Here is a 7,245-nt window from a genome sequence, read left to right on the forward strand (position 1 = left end):
TGGTTGTCAGAAGTAAAATATCAGTGAGGAAGAAAAGATAAAAGGAGAGATAAAAATATAAATGAGGAAAACAGCATGGAGGGAAATAGTCAATAATCATAACTGTGGATGTGAATGGGATGAATTTTCTGATAAAATGGAAGTGGATGGCAGAGCAGGATTAAAAGCTAGAACTCTACAATATGTTGTTTGCAATACATGCATTTGAAATAGAGAGATATTCAGAATAAAGGTAAAAGGCTAAAGTAGAATGTATTGTACAACAGCAAAAGTGAAAAGAAAAAAAAAAAGAAAGAAAAAGAAAAAGAAAAAAAAGAAATGGTAGTGATCCTGATCTCAGACCAAGCAAAGGCAAAATTCGATCTAATTAAAAGATAGGAAAACTACATACTGCCAAAAAATAACATAAATAATAAAATGATATCAATATTAATCTAAACATATAGATGCACCACATGATACAGAATCCAAATTATTTTTTTATTAATTAATTTATGTTAATACACATTGCTTTATGAATCATGTTGGGAGAGAAAAACCAGAACAAAAGGGAAAACCATGGGAGAGAAAAAAAAAACAGAAAAAAAAAAGAAGTTAACATAGCTTGTGTTGATTTATATTCAATCTCTATAGTGCTATTTCTGGATGCAAATAACATCTTCTGTCCAAAGTCTCTAGAGATTGCTGAACCACTGAGAAGAATCAAGTATTTCATAGTTGATTATCAAATATTTTTCTTTTTATAGTATACAATGTTATACTAGTTTTGCTTGTTTCATTCAGCATCAGTTCATGTAAATCTTTCCAGACCTTTCTAAAATCAACTTGTTCATCATTTTTGTGGAACAATAATATTCCATTACCTTTATGTACAACAGCTTATTCAGTCACTCCCCGCCTGGTAGGCATTCTACTAATATTACAATTCTTTGCTACCACAAAAAAGTTGCTACAAAAACTTGCACATGTGAGTCTTATTCCCTCCTTTATGATTTCCTTGAGATACAGATCCAGTAGTGGTACTGCTGATCAAAGAGAATGCATAGTTTGATAGATCTTTGACCATAGTTCCAGATTGCTCTGCAGACTGGCTGGATCATTTCATAACTCACTAACAATGCATTTAGGTCTCAGTTTTCCCACATCTCTTCCAACATTTATCATTTTCTTTTCCTGTCATTTGAACCAATCTGAGAGGTGTGAAGTAATATCTCAGAATTTTTAAAATTTGTATTTCTCTGACAAATAGTAATTTAGATAGTTTTATATAACTATAGATAGCTTTAATTTCATTATTTGAAAATTATTTTCTCATATCTTTTGACCATTTATGAATTGGGGAATGACTTTTATTCTTATAAATTTGACACAGTTCTGTATATAGACCTTTATTCAAAACACTGGCTATAAAGATTTTCCACCAGCTTTGTACTTCTCTGTGAAGCTTGTTTCAGTTGGTTTTGTTTTTGCAAAATCTTTTCAATTTAATGTAATTAAAGTTTTCCCTTTTGCCTTTTTCTTTTGTTCTAGACTAGGAGACTGACAGACTTCTGGATGAGATAGGGTCAGACTGAGACTGGGTCAGACTATGACAGACACAGACTGTTTGATTCAATAAAGACTTTGCACTCTATTCTTGTCCATTCTCATGTTGTGTATCCTGCTAAGACCAAGGTCCTTTCTGAGGATCTTCAGAAAGCTAGCCCAAACATTACCATACTGCTTATTATTTTAAGGAAAACTTCTTTTACCCCTATGCTCACTAGTGTTTTTAAAAACAATGAGAGTTGTATTTTGTCAAAAGTTTGTTAAAAGTCAATGATGTTGACATTATCATATGATTTCTGTCAATTTTGTTATTGATTTAGCCAACAATGGTAATAGTTTTCCTGATATTGAACCATCCCTTTATTCCTGCTATAATGTCCAGACTAGCTCTTTGGAGGATCTTGGTACCAGCCTGAATCCCTTATCTTAGAAAAGGAATGAAGAGGTTGGACCCATATGGATGGTCAAACATGGTGTCTGTTTATTCCAAATTCTGTTTACCTTATACACCCTAATACCCTTACATAACTATAGCTCGCTGTGCATGTGCTAACTATATACTGTGCGTGAGGAGCTACATAAACAGCTTGCTATTGTGTGTAGATGACTTTGCCACTTGGTATGACACTGCTTTAATTATAACACAGGTTGTTATCACCCCCTCACTTCTCTGGAAGTCTGAGAGCCTTTGGCAGGGGTGGGGGGGTGGGGTGGGGGTGGGGAGGTGAGGGGTGGGGGGAGGGAGGAGGATGGGGAAATAAACCAGACAATGATGAGACAACATACCATCTTATGGGATTCAGACAAAGCATAGGGGGAACATTTTTTAAAAATATATTTCTAAATGTTCACATGAATAACATAGAGAAGGAGGATGCCAGTGAATTGGGAATGGAACTAAAAAAAGCAAAAAAAAAAAAAAATTAAGAAAAACAAATAAATTAAAAATTTTGAAAATCAAAAAGTAAATCAATCAAATTATAAGTAAGAAAACTTTTAAGCAAATAAATAAAACTAAAAGTTGGTTTAAAAAAAGCCTCAACCACCACTAATAACAAAATGAATAAAGCTTTGGCTAAATTGATTAGCAAAAGGAAAGAAGAAAACTTAATAACTAGGATAAAAATGATAAGGGTGAATTTATCACCAATGATGAGAAAATTAAAGAAATAATTGGGATCAATTTTGCTTAATTTTATGTCAATAAATCAGATAATCTAATTGAAGTAGTGAACATTTAAAAAAATAGGTTGCCCAGATTAACAGAAAAGTTAATGAAATACTTAAATTGTTCCATTAAAAAAAAAAAAAAAAAAAAAAAGAATTGGAACAAGCCATCAATGGACTTTCAAAGAAAAATTATCCAGGCACAGATGTATTTACAAGTGAATTATTCCAAAAATTTAAAAAACAATTACGTCCAATGCTATGTAAACTATTTAGGGGAAAAAAAAAAAAAAGAGGAGTCAACTAAATTCCTTTCATCACAGATATTGCTGATAATTAAATTAGAAAGAGCTAAAAGAGAAAAAGACAATTATAGACCAATTTCCCCAATGAATATTTGCAAAGGGCTAGAACTGAGCAGATGCACTTAATCTAGCACTTAAGGCTAATTACCCATTGGACAATTCTCTATTAACATATGCTTAGAGAATGACCCTCCCCAACTATTTTGTGCTGGCTGGATCTGTGGGTGTGGACAAAGAAGAAAAAGAGGGAGATGAGAGGGTAGAGTAGGGCAGGTGGGATCATTCTCTCTTGGCAGTGGTGAGAGAGAAAGGAAGCGTGGAGATTGCTAGATCTAATCCCCTAATAAAGACCCCAACCCCAAAAGACCAAGAATAAAGACTTTTGCTTGTCCTGATTCACACTGATTCTAAGATATCCAGGGTCTCAACATTTGGCATCTTCTCTTATTGCTAAAATTAACATTTCAAGTACAATATGAATAATTTTGGTGATAATGAGCAACCTTGTTTCACACCTAATCTTAGTGGGAATGTTTCTAGTTTATCCCTGTTATATATAGTACTTGCTCATAGTTTTAGATATTTATCAATATAAGGAAAATTCCATTTTTTCCTATGTTCTCTAGTGTTTCCTTTAGGAATGGATGTTGTATTGTCAATTTTTTTCTCTGAATCCATTGAAATAATCATATAATTTCTGTTAGTTTTGTTATTGATGTGGTCTATTATGCTGATGATTTTCCTAATACTGAATTAGTCCCCCATTCTTAGTATAAATCTCCCTTGTCAGAGTCTATTATACTGGTGACAAGTTATTGTAATCTTATTGTTGAAATTTTATTTCAGATATTTGTGTCAATATTTGTTATGACCCTGGATATCTTAGAATCAGTATGAATTTGGAATACAAAATCTTATAAAAATGAATGTTGAATACTACCTTTACATGTATTTGGAAAAATAAAATACTATTGAGGGAAAAAAGAATGGAGGATGGGTCATCTCTGCTGCTGGGAGATGGTCCTTTAGTCCCTGCTGTTTCCACTGCCATCACTATGCTAGAGTTGAAATTTTAAGAGGTATTTCTTTGTAGCTAAAAGATGTATAAGATGAAAACAATAGACATATATAATTATACCTGCATAGCTGAAGACAGGGGGAATGTTAGTTTGGTAAATAGTTCTATCTTTTTTAGATGGTAGTAGATGACAATCAAAAAAAGGACATCTATAAAAAAAAATTCCTTTGAAATTAAAGGTTCAGCAGTAAGAACTAAGGGTTATCTCATACTATAGCCAAATTTTAATAAAAAGACAAAAACAAGGACTTAGAATTAAATATGAGGGTTGTAACTGAACCTAACTCGCTTGTAAGGAATATGCTAGGCATAAGTTTGCATCAACAAATGGGGTCAGATCGGGACTTTAAGATTTATGCCTCATCTGTGATTTTGCCTCCAGTCAGAAAGACACCCCAAAAAGGTCATTTAGAGCTATTTTTTTAAATTTAGAAACTTTTTATTTAGAAATTAAAAAGACACAGCACAAATCATGGGATCTTAATGAGAGGGTAGACAGAATTGGAAGTATTGTACAAAAAAATTCTGAAATGTGTACTGATGAGTACTGATAAGTTTTTTGCCACATATATCTCCTCTGACAATGAAACAATAATCAACAGTAAATAAAATGGAGAATTTATGAAGTGTCCTTTGTTCCTTGTGCCATTCTAATGAAAAATTTCCTGATATAATGGCCTGTTATCATAGATCTTGTGTGGATTGCTTACAACAGTATCTGAGAATTGAATCTCATAAGAGTTAATATCAGATGCCCAGAATGCACCAAACGATTTACTCCCTATGACATTTGCTTGAGAGTAACTGAACATATCTTGATGGCAATATATAAAGAATTTATGTTTAGATGGTAGTCTATTACAGACCCTGATTATAGGTGGTGTTAAACTCCAGAGTGTGAATATATTGTGATAGTTTTTGGATGTGCTAGTTGTCTCATATTAATATGTGAATGAGAAGGATGTGGGAAAGAGTTGTAGTATCACTATGAACAAATTTGGCAATAAAATTAGACTTGTATCGCTCTTTGACAGAAAAGAGTCCAGGACTTATGTATGAGAACAATATGTTCTTCTTCCATTAGTTAAAGCCAAACTCTGGAGAAGCAGCTGATGATCTAAAACTATTTATATATATGTTGTATGCAAAATAAAAATGAATAATGGAAGTTTCCAAGATCTAGGTAGGAGCCCTACTGTCCCCATCTTCCCCATCCCCTTACACCCAACCCCCACCAAGGACAAAAGCAGCATCCCTTCTGTTATCTTGATTCCTTGAGCCCTGCAATCCCCAGGCCCAGACCAAGATTGTAGAAATGGGAAGTCTTGCCCATGCTGATTACTTGCTAAGTGATTATAGTCCCTTCTCTCCTGGACCTCCTTTATATAACAAGAATAATTATATAATCCCCATCTCTTGAGTAGGGAGGTTGTGAACATTAAATTGGATGTCAAAGATCTATGGAAAGTGAAAGCAGACAGACATGTTTAGCCTGTTTGGTTTCTGGAAGGCAGGTGAGCTGGGAGGGTCTTTAGAACATGGGGTATCAATTTTAAGAAAAAAAAAACATCATGGCATCATCTGGGAACATTCATTGGTGTTATTATAGAAATGATTTTAGTTAACTGGACTTGCTCTTTGTTAGTGATTATTGTAATCCCTATGTATATTAGAAATAGGATCCATTATCAATACAAAGGAAAGAATATTTCAAAACACAACCAGAATTTGGCCATAGCAGATGTTTTGCAACATTGTCTATAATTGAATCTCTGGTCATAGCTGAAATAACTGTAAATATCGGTATTCCTATTACGTTTATGAAGTTATTCCCATATATGTTGAAGTGGAGGTTGTAGTGTCAGCAGGCAATGGAAAAGGAGTCAAGATCAAATTTGATCATGAAAGTGATATAAATATTGGTGAAACAAATAAAGTGTAGGGTCAACTTTAGTAGCAGAAATATACCCCGATCCTAGAATAGTGGAAGGTAGTGTTGTTAATAGTTTTAGTTTTACTAGAAGCAGAATAGTTTGAATAGGTGCCATTTGAAACAGCTTGAAAAAGCAATCAGCACTATGGCACTAGCCAGAGCTAGTATAACAAGGAGTCTATCAGGAAGTACATTGGTCAACTGTTTTAATGAGTTGGAAGTACAAGAGGATGTACAAAAAGAAAAATACACTAGAAGTGGAGAATCTGTCACAATCAGTTTGGTAACAGTAATAATGCTATGTCAAAGCAATAGCAGGATACAACCTAAATCCCTACATCCCATTGGACAAAGAAAAAAAAATAGTATAAACAATACTAAATCCAAATCAGCCAAATTCTGACCCAAAAGCAGTTATGTGGAAATTGGGAGTGCTCTGGGACATGATCATAGTGGTGGTTAATTTGGTGGTGTGCCTGAAGGTAAATCAAATGCTACCAAGTATCCAAAGAAATAGCAAGCAGAAAACTTGAAGATAAAGTGAAGAAAATGAGTAGCATGAAGATAAATGAGACCAGAAAGGACATGGATATGCAACTAGTAGAGCAATAGGGCATGAACTCCAGTGAATTTGATTTATATCTCAGTGGGAGCATACCATTGGTAGCTGACTCCCATTCAAATCATCTCTCTAAATTCAGTTGCTCTGACTCAGAAAGCATGAAAACTTCTTGTAGTCATGGCTCCAATGATTATCATACATATTTTGCTACTGTTAATATTCTTACTGAAGCAGAAAATGAATGCCTGGAAAACTTTCTTCATCCAAGTGGCATTCCTGTGTTTCTTATCCCTGCTGAAGTTTCACCATTGAGTTATATTGCTGAAAAGCATGGGAACAGTTTGGCAACAGCCATTGAAGATCTCTGTTTTGGTGGGGGATTAAAAAATAACAATAATTTACAACAGGGTTTTGAATTAAGTACTAAAATACACACTGAAATTTAGGTCTATAGATGGGGCAAGATATTTATCTCTGAACAGCTCTATTGAGAGCTGGTTGAACTACCTGTGACTACTGTAAGTTTCAAATTATCAGAAGAACCCCGACTTCACAATAATGATATAATTAGATCTTTTATAAAGCAAGGCAAAATGCTTCATGTAGATCTCACTTGCTAAATTCTGTGAAGTGAAATGAAGATTTTAAGGTG

The 7,245-nt window shown here is 33.8% G+C and overlaps 2 pseudogenes; both read left to right on the plus strand.

Annotated features, from left to right (window-relative positions):
* The first annotated feature begins 4,359 nt into the window (after positions 1-4,359).
* Positions 4,360-5,251, plus strand: LOC141553030 (E3 ubiquitin-protein ligase RNF19A pseudogene; annotated as a pseudogene).
* A 458-nt stretch (positions 5,252-5,709) lies between these two features.
* LOC141553031 (E3 ubiquitin-protein ligase RNF19A pseudogene) lies at positions 5,710-7,039 on the plus strand (annotated as a pseudogene).
* Positions 7,040-7,245: the final 206 nt, after the last annotated feature.

This window comes from Sminthopsis crassicaudata, chromosome 2, assembly GCF_048593235.1.
Source record: "Sminthopsis crassicaudata isolate SCR6 chromosome 2, ASM4859323v1, whole genome shotgun sequence".
Lineage (NCBI taxonomy): Eukaryota > Metazoa > Chordata > Mammalia > Dasyuromorphia > Dasyuridae > Sminthopsis > Sminthopsis crassicaudata.